We start from the raw sequence: 15799 nt of genomic DNA, 5'->3' as shown, positions 1-15799 counted from the left end.
GGACCATCCACCAGCCTTCCCAACCAACAGAGCCTGGGTATATCAAAACATAGAACAAGTGATGCCATGGGACTCGGTCAAAAGAACCCAGGAGGTTGGAACGCGTGTCCCTGCAACCTCAGTCTCAGCTCCAAATCAATCGGACGTCTCAGCAAACCAGCCTCGCGCCCTCTCGATTGAATCGTCGGAGCCAGGAATGCTGCTGGGACTGGTTGAGACCTCTACAAATGCGAGATATATACTGCTGAGAGGTGCTTTGTCGGATGGATTTTTTGTCCTGAGGAGACCCGCTGTAAATTATCTGTGGGACGAAACGTCGACACTGGAGTGAGAATCCTTTAATGCGAAATAATTTCTAATTCCGGATCAATTTATGCTTGAATAAAATGTTAAATTACCCATAATGTATATATGTATTATACATTAATTATTTCACTACACCACTTATGAGCCCTGTGCTGCTTCCACGTATTGGTTCATTGTCTAGCACCTTATAACCTCCTTGGTTGTTTTGAGTGTGGGATGTGGGGTGGGGCGCGGTGGGGGTGAAAATCCTTTTCAATCTGTTCCTTCCTCTTTCCACGTGTTTCAGTTCATGTTATTGCAAAACAACTGTGAATTTGCAACATAAATTTAAATCGTGCATCCGCTTACCAACAAACTTCGGTGGTGCAAAGAGCAGCCCTGAAGATTTTGGGGAGGTGGGGGGCAAACATTGATTGCTTTTCCAAGCACGTCTCTCCGGAATAAACAAGTGTTTTGGGTTCTGCAGCGTGAGTTTGATGAATAGGGAAGTGTTTTGGGTTCTGCAGTTGGAGTTTGAAGAATAGGGCTTCAGTGGGGGAGAGTTTTGCCCTTTCAGTGTAAGTGCATGTCTTGGACCTCAGGTGGTCTCTCTTGTGAGGTCCAGGTGGTCCCGCACCTAGAAGAGCTCGGAAGTGTGTGCTGTCGCCCAAGAGCCTGGCTCCGTGTTCCCCGGCTCTGAGCACACGGCCGCCTCTAGGAGGTTCGACCCCCCACACCTCGTGTTAAGTCGGGCGTCACGCACACACCATCGTGTCACGCTGCTGTCAGGGCGTGACCGGCGCGTGCATGACCGCGTGAGCAGGAAGTGATCGCTGGCACCGACCTCCTGGTACCTGCACGGAGGAGGGCCCTGCGTCAGCACAAGTCATCCCCTCTCTTCCTCCACATCCTATGCCACGATAGTGCTTGTGACGAGACCACACTGGTGCGTCAGTTAAAGAGTGAGAATGACCATGTGGAGAAACTGAATGCTGTGCATTAGGAGTTGTACATTTTACAGGGACGACGAGATCCCACCTGCTTGCATTGAACCCCCAAGATCCCGTCTGCCCTCGTTCCTGCAGCCAGGTAAGGCGTGTCAGCTTCCACCTGGCGGGAGCTTTGAAAATTCTCTCTCCAGGTGTGAGCAAACATACATTTCCATGCCTGCGCCCTTGGGGGCAGGGAAACTACCGTTTACCCAGGGTAGGCTCCCAGGGACACAGTGATTGAGCCCCCCCCCCCCCCCCGAGAGATGAGGTCTCTGGGACCTTTAGCCGCTTGGGGAGAGGGTGCGTACACTCACCTCCACTTTAATTTAAGATGAGCCCCATGGGATGGGGTCCCTGATACCTGTTATGGCTCAGGGAGGAGGGAAACGCGCCTCCTTTTCTTTAATGTAACATGGGCCCCAGGTGATGGGATCCTGGGGCCTATTAAGGCTCGGTGAAGGGAGCAGCACATCCTCCTCCCCTTTCTATTCATTCAGCCCCGGAGGATGGGCCCCCCAGAGGCTCAGGGAGAGGGGACATGCACCCCCTCCCATAATTAAAATATTGTGCGGCCAACTGGGGACTGGCCCACCCTTGGGTGCTTGGTGGGGAGTTGTAGTTTCTAGTCCACACTTTTTTGAAATTTTAATTTTGTGGGTCCTCTCCAAATTTGCTGCAGAATTCCTTCCACCAGGCCTAGCACATTCCTATGCTGCCCCCTTACATCTTTTGTTTACTTTTTTTGTTGGACTCAAGACTGAGTCCTGAGTCCTAGGACAGCTGCCATCACATCCTTGTTGATGTGGCGGCAACCAGTCAGACCTCGAGATCTGTGTGGTCCACAGAGCCACACCTGTGTGAAACATACAATTATTTTTTAACTTTAATTACTCCAAAACTACTTGTTAGAAATGGGGTCTTTGGTCGGCAGTCAAGTTATCCCCTGTCCAAGCAAGGACCCTCACTCTAGTCAGGGTAAAGGAGAATCACCCTCAGCTAACCCCCGCTCACCCCCTTGGTAGCTTGGCACGAGCAGGCAGGCTTAACTTCAGAAGCAATGTGTAAAGTATTTGTACCAACACACACAGTAATACAGTGAAAACACTATAAAATGGACACCACACCAGTTTAGAAAAATAGGCAATAATTAAACAAAACAAGGCCAAAATGACAAAAATCCAACATACATAAGTCAATATATGAATTTTCAAAGAATAAGAGTCTTAATCCTTAGAAAACAGTGAGAACGCTGTTACCGCACAAACGTAGCTGGGTAGCATCAAAATAACATTGCACGGGTGAGTGTCCATCAGAAAAGGCCAGTGATGCATCGATTTCTCACTCGCAAGCGAGACCATGCGCCGTTCCTCCTCCGATCAGGTCAGCGTGCGTCGTTTCTTCTCTCCTGCAAGAGAGCGATGCGGCAATCCGGATGGGCACCTCGGGTCTGGGCATGTTTTATGTTGTTTTTCTGCACCCAGCGATGTTGCGTTGAAAATCCGGGTGCATGGTATCACGAAACCGCGCTGCGTGGGGTTTACGTTGTTATCAGCCTCCGTTAGGGGGTGTTGCGTATCATTTCTCTAGCCGTGTTGCGCCGATCTTCCAGCCGCAATGCAGGTGAAGCATTGATTTCAGCCACAAAGCTGGCGGTGCGTCGTTTATCAACCGTATCACGGAAGGTGTGTCGAAAAATTACCCTCACGGTGGTCTGTGTGTGGATTTTCAGTCTTTGCCAGCTTCACCTTTCAAGGGCCCAGGAACTGGATAGGGCACCACTTGGCATGGGTCTCAGCAGAAAGTCCAGGTGCTGGCAGGGGAAGTCTTTGATGGCCCTGAGTCTTTAACAACAGGAGGCAAGCTCAGTTCAAGCCCTTGGAGATTCTTCTCAAGCAAGAATGCACAACAAAGTGCAGTCTTTGTTCCCTTTCACAGGCAGAAGCAGCAACTGCAGGATAGCCTAACAAAGCACAGTCACAGGCAGGGGCAGCACTCCTCTTCAGCTCTTCTCCTTGGCAGAGGTTCCTCTTGGTTTCAGAAGTGATCCAATTTTCAGGGGTTTTGAGTCCTCTTCTTATACTCATTTCTGCCGTTGAAGTAGGCCTACTTCAAAGAGAAGTCCCTGTTGTTTTCAAGATTCTGCCTTGCCGAAGCCAGGCACCAGACACACGCCAGGGGGTTGGAGATTGCATTGTATGAGGGCAGGCACAGCCCTTTCAGGTGTAAGTGACCACTCCTCCCCTCCCTCCTAGCACAGATGGCTCATCAGGATATGGAGGCTACACCCTAGCTCCCAGTGTGTCACTGTCTAGAGATAGGTGTAAACAGCCCACCTGTCAAACTGACACAGACAGGGAATCCACAAACAGGCAGTCACAGAATGGTTTAAGCAAGAAAATGCCTACTTTCTAAAAGTGGCATTTTCAAACAGACAATTTAAAAACCAACTTCAATAAAATATGTATTTTTAAATTGTGAGTTCAGAGACCCTAAACTCAAAATTTCTATCTGCTCCCAAAGGGTGTCACGTAGGTTATCATTCTCCTAATGAGACTACTGGATTCGGGTGACAGAATCACTTGTACTGCGGGGGACTGAGTCTGAACCCACACCAGGTGACACCTGTTGGCCTAATCCGGGTTTGTTACGGCTAACTAGCAGTGCCTCATCTCCACCCAAGAGCAGGGATGATTGAGGCAACTGGGTGCATGACATACACAACTCCTTAGGGGAATCGTGGTCACTCAGATCTCATCCGTTTCTCTCAGTTACATCAGTCTCACGTATGCAAGGACAATCAGAGGCAGAGTAAAGTTCAAATAGGTTTTATTGAAGTGACTGCATCTTAGATAATAAAGCATGTATTGCAATAACTAGGACGATGAAGCACAATAAGATTAAAATTGTGACAAGGAGAGTAAAATACAAGAATAATGCTACCATATTGTCACAAAGGTTTGTAGGGATAGTTTCTACCTAAGCTATGTTAGAGCTCTGCATGTTATGCTCTAGTTCTGCCCTTCAAGTTCTCCCTGGGAAGACATCATCCCTCATACCTGAGCAAGAAGCCTGTAGTCTTCACAAGCAGCTGTAGCGAAGCAATCAGCAATCGGCATACAGTCGTGGTCATCTGGCTGGAATCTCCCTCTAACGTATATGGGTCAAAGTAGTGTTTTTATAATAAAACAGCTGATGTTCCAAGAAAGGACCCCACATAAGAGTGTGTATGTTTCTGTGAACATTAGAGACAAAGCGTACCACTTTTGCCGGCAACCTATCTTACTGCAGCCTTGAGAAAAGCACAGAGTGAGAAAAATGTCTTGTTTAAGAACGCAGTGCTGACCTAGGCTAAGAACAGCTGGATAGAGAAAATAAAACAAGAACGCAAATGTGGCTAATGTTAAAATAATAAAACAAAGCTGAATACAATATATCTAGGTTAAAGTGCACAGTGGCAGGCCTAGTTTGCTAAAATAACATCTGTACAATTATAGCTAAAATGCTTACACAACAAGGGAATCTGCGCTTTAATAATATTTAAAGGCAGCCCCCATGTTAACCTATTAGAGAGATAGGCCTTGCAACAGTGAAAACCAAATTTGGCAGTATTTCACTGTCAGGACATGTAAAACACATAAGTACATGTCCCACCTTTCACATACACTGCAACCTGCCCATGGGGCTACCTAGGGCCTACCTTAGGGGTGCCTTACATGTAGTAAAAGGGAAGGTTTAGGCCTGGCAAGTAGGTACACTTGCGAAGTAGAATTGGCAGTTTAAAACTGCGCACCCAGACACTGCAGTGGCAGGTCTGAGCCATGTTTACGGGGCTACTAATGTGGGTGGCACAACCAGTGCTGCAGGCCCAATAGTGGCATTTGATTTACAGGCCCTGGGCATCTCTAGTCCACTTTACCTGGGACTTACTAGTAAATCAAATATGCCAATCATGGAAAAACCAATCAACAATACAATATACACAGACAGCATATGCACTTTAGCACTGGTTAACAGTGGTAAGGTGCCCAGAGTCCTAAAGCCAACAAAAACAGGTCAGAAAAAATAGGAGAAAGGAGGCAAAAACATTGGAGGCGACCCTGCAAAAGGGAAAAAGTCTGACACTACTGAATGGATTCTCACCAAAATACTAAAAGCACTGTAGTGGACCCCGGTCTAGCTTTCTGCCAAATTTGGTGTAAATCCATTCAGGGATTAGAGCTAAAACCCTTTGATCTCACTCATGTAAACCTTGAACTTCAGGTCTATGCTGAGTCCTCACTTAGGGCCTGGAAGCATTAATATTACATGTGAACTGGGAGGGAGTGTAGCAGCTGGAGAGTCCTTGAGCAGAAACTCAGTCTCACTTCCTCTTGAAACTACCTAAGCAAAAATGTGGTAATTCGCCTAAGGAAATATGTCTAACCATCACAACTCCTGCCGTTGCCCAGCTTGAGAGAGAGAGAGCTACTAATTAGACTGCCAAAGCAGAAAGAATGAAAAGAGACAGTCATTGGAGGGAAAGCATAACGTGAGGAGTGTGAGTAGCATGAGTGTCACAAAGTAGAAGCCTTTGGCTATTTGGTGAAGATACGCTTTGTAAAACCGAGCAGGAGTCCTCTATCACATTTATTTAGCACACAGCAGATTTCTATAGTGCAAACTTGGCCCAAGGACAGTAGAGTGCTTTAACAATTTTTTAGGTTTCACCTGAGACTGCATATGCACTGTCTCTTGCAAGACATTTTACTTACTTATAGGAGGCTTAGAGCCCATCCATTGTTTACAATTGGTTGGCTTCATTGTCACTTTCATTTCCTTGCTTCTCTTTGATCAGTGTATGCCAACTTCACTTCCATTTAGTGTGTTTGTTGCTGCCATGGAGCATGTCCCAAGTACTGCTTCCTTGCCAATTGTACTTCCAGTGTTTGCGCTTTCAGAGCTACTTTTTTCTTTCAGTTGGAGTACTCCATAAGAGTGCATTTGCTTGTCGCCTGTGTCCTGCCCATCCAGCTCCACATTGTTGCTTGCCACCTCCTGTGTTTTTGCTTGTACCCACCCCCTCCCGCATTGCTTTCTTACCCGTTGTTGTCGATTGCCATGTTCCTCCCACCACCCTCCCACATTATTGTTTGTCTCATTACTCCCGCACCATCCTGCGTTGTTGCTTGCCTCGCCTTTACTTGCCCCATTATTATTGCTTGTCCCGTCCCTATGGCCCGTCCTGAGTTGTTCCTAGCCCAGTGCCTCCTGCCCCTCCCATATTGTTACCTGTCTTGCGCCTCCTACCCAGGCCCACATTATTGCTTGTCCCATCCCTATGGCCTGTCCTGAGTTGTTGCTAGCCCCATGCCTCCTGCCTCTCCCACTTTGTTGTCCGCCTTGCCCCTACTACCCAGGCTCACCCTACTGCTTGTGCCATCCCTACGGCCCGTCCTGAGTTGTTGCTAGCCCTGCACCTCCTGCCCCTCCCACATTGTTGCCAGTCTTACTCCTCCTACCCAGGCCCACATTGTTGCTTGCCCTGTGGCCCACCCAATACTCTTCTGCATTGTTGCTTGCCCCATCCCTGCCACTCCCTCCCATGTTTTTGCTTGCTCTGTAATTGTTTCTTGCACCATCCCTCCTACACTGCATAATATGGCTAAAAGGCCTCAACAAAGCCAATAGATTGCACCAACTTGGACCCAAACTTAGCTTCCCTGATCTAAAGTCAGCAGCTCTGTCCACATCACCTGCTAGGTTGTTGATCCTGGTTTTGTAGATCAGAAGGAGAGATGATTCCTGATTCTATGTATTTTGAGGATTTGGATCATGAAACTATCACTATTGTCCCGAAAACACAAACACATACAGTCTCACTCACACACACACACACATATTCGGTTTCAGAAATTCAAAATTTCTCGGGCCCGATTCACAAAGGTAAACTTGGATGAAAAGTCTAAGTTTAGACGCAAAGTCTAACTTTACTCATAGTAAAGTTAGACTTTTGGTGTAAGTTTATACTTTTGGTCTAGGTTTAGATCAAAAGTCTAAACTTAGACCAAAAGTCTAACTTTACTACCAGTAAAGTTTGACTTCAGGTCTAAAATTAGACTTTTAGTCTAAACTTAGACTTTTGGTCTAAGTTTACTTTTGTGAATCGGGCCTCACATGTGTTATGGTACTGTTAAAGATGGAAGAGGCTTCTGTGATCTCATCCTGATGGTGAAGCTATGAGGGAAGCAGGCTGACAAGCTCCTCTTCTGCCTCCATTGTGTGGTGGGGCCAGCATAGCTACATTCGAGGCTGGCCTCATTGCCTTAGCTCCGCCTCTAGATGTGGACATTAAGAGGAACACCTGGCCTACTGGCTAAGAATGATGTGGGTGAGGTCTGGGAAGGGAGATAGGAGAGGTTCCAATGTGCATGTGGTGAACAAGGAGAAGCTGACAGTGGCACCTCTAGGAATGATTTTGGAGGGAGCACACAAGGTGGCACAAATTAAACTGTTGGGCCACCAATTGTCCACATCATCTGGTGCACAAACATGTTTGTATGTAAAGTAAATAGCACAGTAGTACACTCAACTCAAGCTGCACACATAGAGCCATATTAACAAAAAGTGAAGAGTAGATTTCTGCCTGTACCTGACGTGCCTGGTATATTTTTGCAATTCACAAACATTCCAGGAAGAATGCTGTTGGACCTGGCCCTTTTTACAGGATCATTCCCAAACCTTTTGCCGTCCTCCTCCTATTTTTTCTGACCCTTTTTGTTGGCTCTAGGACTCTGAGCACTTTATCACTGCTGATCAGTGCTAAAGCGCATGCGCTCTCCCTTCTAAATTTGGTAGGATTGGCTTACACCTAATTGGCACATTTAATTTACCTGTAAGTCCCTTGTACAGTGGCATCCCTATACCCAGGGCCTGTAAAGTGAATGCTACTAGTGGGCCTGCAGCGCTGCTTGCGCCACCCACAGAAGTAGCCTTTCAAACCTGTATCAGGCCTGGCACAGCAGGGCCTGCATGCGCAGTTTACTGCCACCGGGGCCTGGCATCTAAATTTATTTGCCAGGCCTAGAACTCCCCTTTTACTACATATGTCACCCCTAAGGTAGGCCCTAGCTAGCCCTATGGGCAGGGTGCTGTGTGGGTAAAAGGCAGAACATGTACCTGGATGTGTGGCATGTCCTGTTAGTGACAAACAGCCTATTTGGTTTCTCACTGCTGTGGGTGCTGCCTCTCTTATAGGATTGCATTGGAAATGCCCTAACCTATGTATAAGTGGTATTATCTGATCTATGATGGGTAGCGTAGGCATGTTTGGTATGGTTGTAATGGAAATGAGAAATGCTGCTCACTGACGTAGGTGTTTTTTTAATTTCCATTATAGAAATGCCACTTTTAGAAAGTGAGCATTTCCCTGTGCTTATGACTCTGGTGTTTCGCAGCTTACCTCCAATCCACGTCTGGGGCAGAGTGACAGCTGGGCTTGTGGATACTGCCTGTACACAGGGAGGGTGGAGGTGTCATAAGAGTGCATCTGCATACTGAATGGTCTTCCTGGTCTGGGAGAAAGAGAGGCCAAGCACACCTGCTTTTGTAAAGGCTGTGCCTTAGCCTCACACAAAAGGCTTGTTTACCACCCACTGATGTGTGGAGCCAGTGCTGGAGGAGAAAGGGGACAATCCTATAACTGGTTAGTACTGGTTAGAACCCCTTCTCCCCCTTTTGTGGCGGCTTTGCAAAATGAGTATAAGTACAGGGAGTTTCCCCCCACATTTTTAGATACTGATGGACCAGGAACCAGATGCTGTTGGAGGGACTTGCCAGGAAACCGCCATGAGGACTACCATGTTCTAGTGCTGACCTGTGGCCTGATAGGTCACTAGAATGTCTGCTATTTTTAGTTGTAAGGAGACATGTGCTGGCCTGCTGTTGTTACCCCCTTCTGTGTGCCCCCAGTGATCTCCCAGGACCTGCTGCGTGGTCCCCTGGGTATTGGTGACCCCAGGGACCTCATAAATGACCCTTGCTCACCCTTGCCATGGTACTCTGGTGGCCTGTGAATCCAGCAGTAGCGTGAGCCACGCAAGGAATGGTGCTCTGGGTCGAGCCGTGGGGTGCCTTTATGTGAGTTAATCAGTGCGCGGTGAGCACTGACATAGGCTGGTAGCATTTCCCTTCCGCTGGGGGAACCGGGACCCAGGAATGCGTGAGGAGGACCGCCACACCCTGAACACCTCATTCACAGACCAAACGGCACCGCCGCCTCGTGCTGGGACAAAGCAACCCCACGGGACAGACTCCGCAGAATCCCTGCCACCTTCAAGAGGGATCGCACTCCGCTAGCACAGACAGGAGGACCCGGTGAGGCCTCCCCCTCGTACTCAGCAGTGGATCAAGTGTTTTGCGGCCGGTGTGTGTCCTTCTGATAGCAGGGAACCTTTGAGGTTGCCACACCGATGTGGGAGACCTGTGTGCCCCCAATACGTCCATGCGACATACCTTGAGGGGCTGCCAGGGACTGCGTTGCCACGAGTAGAGAAGCAGCAGCCAGCAGGCCCCGGAGGGCTCCGGGCGGCTGCCCTAGAGAGGTAGCGCTTGGGAGGCAGATAGCAGCCATGCCACATGCATGCGGGTGGCTGCCGGGCCCTTTCTTTCTTTCTTTGGTGTGAGGAAACGGGCCAGCACGATACACACCCACGGCGCCATATTCCTTGTGGTAGCAGTCCCCCTAAGGGAAGCGGGGTCGTTACCCTGGATACCACTAAAGGATTGTATTCATAGTAATCTGAGCGCAGGAGCTCCTCTGGGGGCGGAGTGTGCCCCATTTACCACATTCTCCAGGAAAAGAAGTGCAGAGGTGCTAGGATTTTCAAGTAGGAGGGACCATGGAGGGATCGTCTCTCTGATTTTGTTTTCTCCCACCAGGATATGTCCTTCCCTCAGGGTTTCCCCAGCATTTCATGACTTAATGATCTGTGACTCATGGTTTTTGCCTTGCTTGGCGATGCACATATTTTCACGATCTGCATTGGGGAGGGTAAGGTTGATATAGGGCGTATGCCCTCAGGAAATGCTTCTATGCCTGGTATATTCATGTTGGTGATACTGATGACTTACACTTGGGGAATGTTGCCATGCTATGTACTTTCGTTATGATGTTTTAGCATCTCTGGTAGGGTGTTTATCCTAATATGTTAATCTTTAGTGATAATGACAACCTGACTACTGCTTGTGTTGCAGAATACCAGTAACCTATGTGTTTACCTGACTACTGCTTATTCTTACAGACTATTAGTAACCTGTGTGATGTTCTGACAACTGCTTGTGTAGCAGGTATTACTGATACATGTTGCGTTTGGTCTAATGATGTTTTATGCAATACAGTTTATTTTTATATAACTTGCTGTTGTGTTTCCTTTGTGGTGTATTTATTGCGTCATGTGTGGTGTGTGTGCTATGCGATCACTTTACACATTGTCTCTGGGATAAGCCTGACTGCTTGTACCAAGCTACCAAGGGGGTGAACAGGGGTTATCTTGGGTGTGTAACTCCCTTGCTCTGACTAGAGTAGGTGGATTCTGCCTGGCTTAGGTGCATACCCTAGCCAACCAGAAACACCCTTTCTAACAAATACCTGGAAAACATTGCCACAGGCTTCCCGGCATACTTCGAGGAATGTCGTGTCCATTTAAAAAAACTCTTCCCCAAGCATTATTCCAAGTAGAGAAAGTCCCTCCCTTTCACTCTGCTTTTGATTGGTTACATGGGAATTCCAAGGGGTGGCAGAGAAAATGCAAGTCACACTAGGTAAGAAAGGTTTGCCTTTTATCTGGGGCCCCTGAACACTTTTTGAGGCTGCTAGGATAACCACTGCTGTGGTAACACTGTTTTTGGTGTAAGGTGAGCTCCATCTTTTAAAAGGGAAGACATCACTTGTCAAGGTTTGGTAGAGATGGCCTTGCAGCAGCATATCATAAGAGAGCCATGGAAAGGCCTGGACCCGGTCTTTCCACAGTACTGGCTAAAATGGTGGGGTGTAATGGAAAGGCTTTCACCTCTAGTATCAGACCGTAGATGTAGGATGGAGCACAGGAACAATTGTTTTAAGGGCATCAGTAGAAAATCCACCTTTACTGCATGGTCATCCCATATTTGTCAACTTTGCTGGAGCCTATATCTTTGCAGGTGTCACATCTCTGTGCACTTTACCTATTTTAACCAGTAATAAAGTGCATGTGCTCCCCTTTTTTAACATGGTCAGAACATTTTTTATCAGAAAGAAGACACAACCTCCCCACTTTCTACTCAAATTGGTATTAAAAGTTCCCAACAGTTCCCAGTGCAAGTTCTTAACTAGAACCATTAGCTAACTCCAAATGGCATAGTTAAACCACGTGGTTCCCTTTCCCGAGCCTCAGAGGGCCTGCGGAGCCCATCCCAGGGCCAAAACAAGATTATATGGGGAGGTGAGGCCATGCAAGCCCCCCTCTCTGAGTGTCCAGAGGCCTTGCTTCGCCAACCCCAGGGTCAAAATTAATTTATATGGGGAAAGGGGACCACGCAGCCCCCCTCCCAAGCCCCTAAAAAGCCCTCGGGAGCCCACCCTTGGGCTGATATTAAACAAAATGGGGAGGGGGCCATGCGCCCCGCATCCAGGAGCCTTAAAAGGCCCAGGAATCCCACCCCTGAGGCCTATTATTTTAAGGGAGGGAAACACACATCCCCTTTCCTGAACCCAGCACTGGCTGAGTAGCTACGTCCCTGGGAGCCCACAACCAGGACGTAGCGGGTTCCTTGGCTGCAGTGGCTTGGGGAGGGAAACCTGTGTTTGCTCTTGCTTGGCAGGAGCATTTTTGAATTTCCCACCAAGCAGGAACGAACACCAAGCGAACACCAGCAGACAGGAGCTTTAGAAACACTTCGGCCCGCCAGGAGTGGACTTTTGATCTGTTTCCCTGCTCGCATCAACAGATCAGAATATTGCACCTGCCAGCAGGGAGCAGCATTAGTAGCTCTCTCTCTCCCACTGTCGGCCCCCGAACAGCCAGATTCTTGTTCTCTTTGTGCTTATTTTATTTCCTTCTTCTGATCTTTGTCTTTTGTGACTTTTTCCTTTGCCTTACTGCCTTTCCCTTTTGTGCCTGCCTGTGCCTCATTTTTTCCTAATTTTTCTCCTTCCTTTTTTCCATCTTTCCCTCCTTTTTCCTCATTTTTCTCCCCCCTTTTTCTCCCACTTGTTTTGCCACCGCCCGTCTCCCACCTTATGCTAGCCCCACCAACCGCCACTCAGCATGCCTCCATCCTCCCTAGACCTACTTAATGGAGGCCGCAGCTCGACTGTGTTGCTGGCTTGCCAAAGGCAAGCCCGTCAACACCCATCCATGCCTGAACTGATCCCAACACCAGGAACCCTGGTTCTCCTACACCCGCAGCTACACCGCCGCTGAACTCAAAACTCTGAACTATGGACGCCATAACAACCGCTGCTGCTGCACCTTCCCTCAATCCACAGTAGGCCCTTTCTCCTACATCCACTGCTCTTTCAACTGCATCATCTGATAGCCAACCAACACACCATCCACCACCATGTGAACAAACACATCACCAAGATCTGAGACCTCATCACCACCCTCACCCCAATTTCATCTTCTTCACTGAGATCTGTCTCACACCCACGTCCACTCTCGACATCATCGCAGCAACACCGAACGGATGCAAGATCACACACCAAGCCTGTACCAACTAACCTTGAGGGATCACCATCATCCACAAAGAAAACATCCACTGCACCACAGAGACAGAATAGACCACCCAGACCATGGAACACCTCAACTTCAAACTTTAAACACATGGAGAAACCACCAGCAAAGGCTCCCTCACCTACAGACCACCTGAACAACACCCCAGCATCTTCCCTGTCATCCGGACGTCATTGTCCTTCTTGCCACTGACTCCAAAGACTACATCTTCCACAGAGATCTAAATTTCCACCTCGATGACCTCAACAACACAAACACCGGCAGCCTCTTGGACAGCATGAATAACATTGGATTCACCCAACTCATCACTGACCCCACCCATAAAGCAGGACACATGCTGGACCCCATCTTCACCTCCAGCAACAGGGTCAAGTACAGCCACGTCCGCAAACTCACCTGGACTGACCACTCCATTGTACACTTCAACATCTCCAGCCCCCGCACCTCTGCCACCGAGTGCCCCCCACGCAGCTGGAGCAAAGTATCAGAGAGCCACTAGGCTGACACCCTCAATACATCATTCCTCAACACTGCCTCAAACCTGGACCAAGCTGTCAAAAAATTCTACTCCTGTATCACAAACTGCTCCAACATCATCGCTCCCATGAAGATCAGCAAGCAGGCAAGAAGGTACACCAAGGAACTGAGAACAGCAAAATGCCACTGCAAGCAACTGGAAGGAAGATGGCACATAAGCAAGGGCATCTCAGACAGTACCACCTGCAAGAACTCCCTCAACCTCTAACCAGCAACTGAGAGGTACAAAGAGGAAATCCCAAACAACCGCATTGAGTCGACTTCCAACTACAGAAGAGAGCTCCCCAAAAGCGTCAAAGAGTTTGCCAACCCCTCAGCCACGAAAAACAGCATCACTTCCTCCCAAGAACTATGTGACAGACTTGGGACTTTTTCCATGCCAAGATCACCTCCATCTATATGAACTTCAAACCCCAACCCAAGCCCTCAGACTTCTCTTTTCTTCAGGCACTCACCGAAATCAACACAGACCACTGACTTACCTCATTGGACCAGCTCACCCCAGGACACCACCACCATCATGAACTCCATCCACTCAGGAGCCACCATGGACCTCCACCCCACCACGTTTTCAACCTTGGAAGCTGCAGGATCAGCAGTGAGATAACCATCCTATCAAACTCCTCACTTGCCATGACCTCCTTTACCAAAGACTGGAAACATGCAGAAGTCAAACCACTCCTCAAGAAACCATATGGCGACCTGAATGAACTCAAACACTACTTCCCCATCTCCCTTCTCCCATTCCCCGCCAAAGTCCGGGAATAAGCCATTAACCGACAACTCACAAACTATCTAGAGCAAACACCTCCCAATCTGTATTCCGTGCCAACCACAGCACTGAGACTGCCTTGAGCACAGCCAATGATAATATCGGAGCCCTCCTCGATCGGGGAGAAACAGCAGCCTGAGCCTCCTCAACCTCTCAGCAGCCTTTGACACCATATCTCATCACATCCTGATCAGAAGAGCGCATCACATTGGTATCCAAGGAAACACGCTCGAGTGGATCTCCTCCTTCCCCATCGGAAGAATGCAGAAGGTTCGCCTACCTCCATTTACCTCCGAACCGAAGGACATCATCTTCTGTGTTCCCCAGGGATTCTCCTTCAGCCCCACCCCTTTCAACCCCTTTCAACACCTGCATGACACCCTTGGCCAACATTGTCCCAGAGATTAAACATCATATCCCATGCAGACAGCACCAAGCTCATCGTCTCGCCCTCAGAAGATCCCGCCAGCACGAAAACCAACTTCCACAGGCGCGTGACAGGCGTCACCAACTGGATGAAGGACAACTGTCTGAAGCTCAACATGGACGTAACGGAAGTGCTGATCTTTGGGAAAAACACAACCCCTAGTAATGAATCCTGGTGGCCGTCGGAACTTGAACCATCACCCAAAACGACTGACCACACCAGAAACTCAGCATAATCCTGGACAGCAAACTGACCATGAAGTCCCAGACCAACACAGTTGCCTCTGCCTGCTTTTGTACACATTGCATGTTATGAAAAGTCTTTCAAATAGCTCCCCCTGACCACCAGACATGCTGTCATTCAGGCCCTAATCACCAGCCGATTAGACTATGGCAATACACTCTAAGCTGAGATCACCACACACTTTTTGCAGAAACTCCAGACCATATAGGGCTCTGCTGCCAGACTCATCTGCAACCCCCCCAGATGGACCCACATCACCCCCACCTCAGAAAACTCCACTGCCTCCCCATACAGAAGAGTTGCCAATTCAATCTGATGAGCCATGCCTACAAAGCATTGCACAACCAAGGACTAGCCTACATCAACCATTGCCTGATCTTCAACCACTCTACCAGGCAAATACGTTTTGCCTCCCTCTCACTCGCCCGTCCCACTGCACTCTCTCCCACTGCCCGTATCCACCAAAGTAACAGCTGAGGATGCACCTCCTACCTCACAGCGATATTCGCAACCCCCTCCCCTTTAAAAAAAAAAAGGCCCTGCGGATGGGGTCCTCAGGGCCAGGCTCTGTGGCCAACTCCCCACCCCTCGGCATGACCAAAGGCCATGTGCAATGCGGGGTTGGCAGCCTTCAGGGAGGGTTAGCCACAGGGCCTGGCTTTAGGTCAGGCCTTGTGACCAAACCCCCACCATGTGCACAGCGTGGGGTGGCCTGCATGTTGGGGGTTGGCTGCAGGGCGTGGCTGCCAGCCAGGCCCTGTGGACAACTCCCGCCGTGCATGACCATCAATGA

General features: G+C 48.8%; 1 long non-coding RNA gene across 1 annotated transcript in view; it reads left to right on the top strand.

Moving 5' to 3' along the window:
- Positions 1-1243: 1243 nt before the first annotated feature.
- LOC138260998 (uncharacterized) overlaps positions 1244-15799 on the top strand; it is a 111250-nt gene continuing 96694 nt past the window's right edge. The window contains exon 1 of the long non-coding RNA XR_011199038.1: positions 1244-1374. This is a non-coding gene — a long non-coding RNA (uncharacterized lncRNA). The remainder of the gene's footprint in view (positions 1375-15799) is intronic.

Source organism: Pleurodeles waltl, chromosome 10 (assembly GCF_031143425.1).
Source record: "Pleurodeles waltl isolate 20211129_DDA chromosome 10, aPleWal1.hap1.20221129, whole genome shotgun sequence".
NCBI lineage: Eukaryota > Metazoa > Chordata > Amphibia > Caudata > Salamandridae > Pleurodeles > Pleurodeles waltl.
The sequence above is the reverse complement of the archived record's forward strand: the minus strand, read 5'-3'. Positions and strand labels throughout refer to the sequence as shown.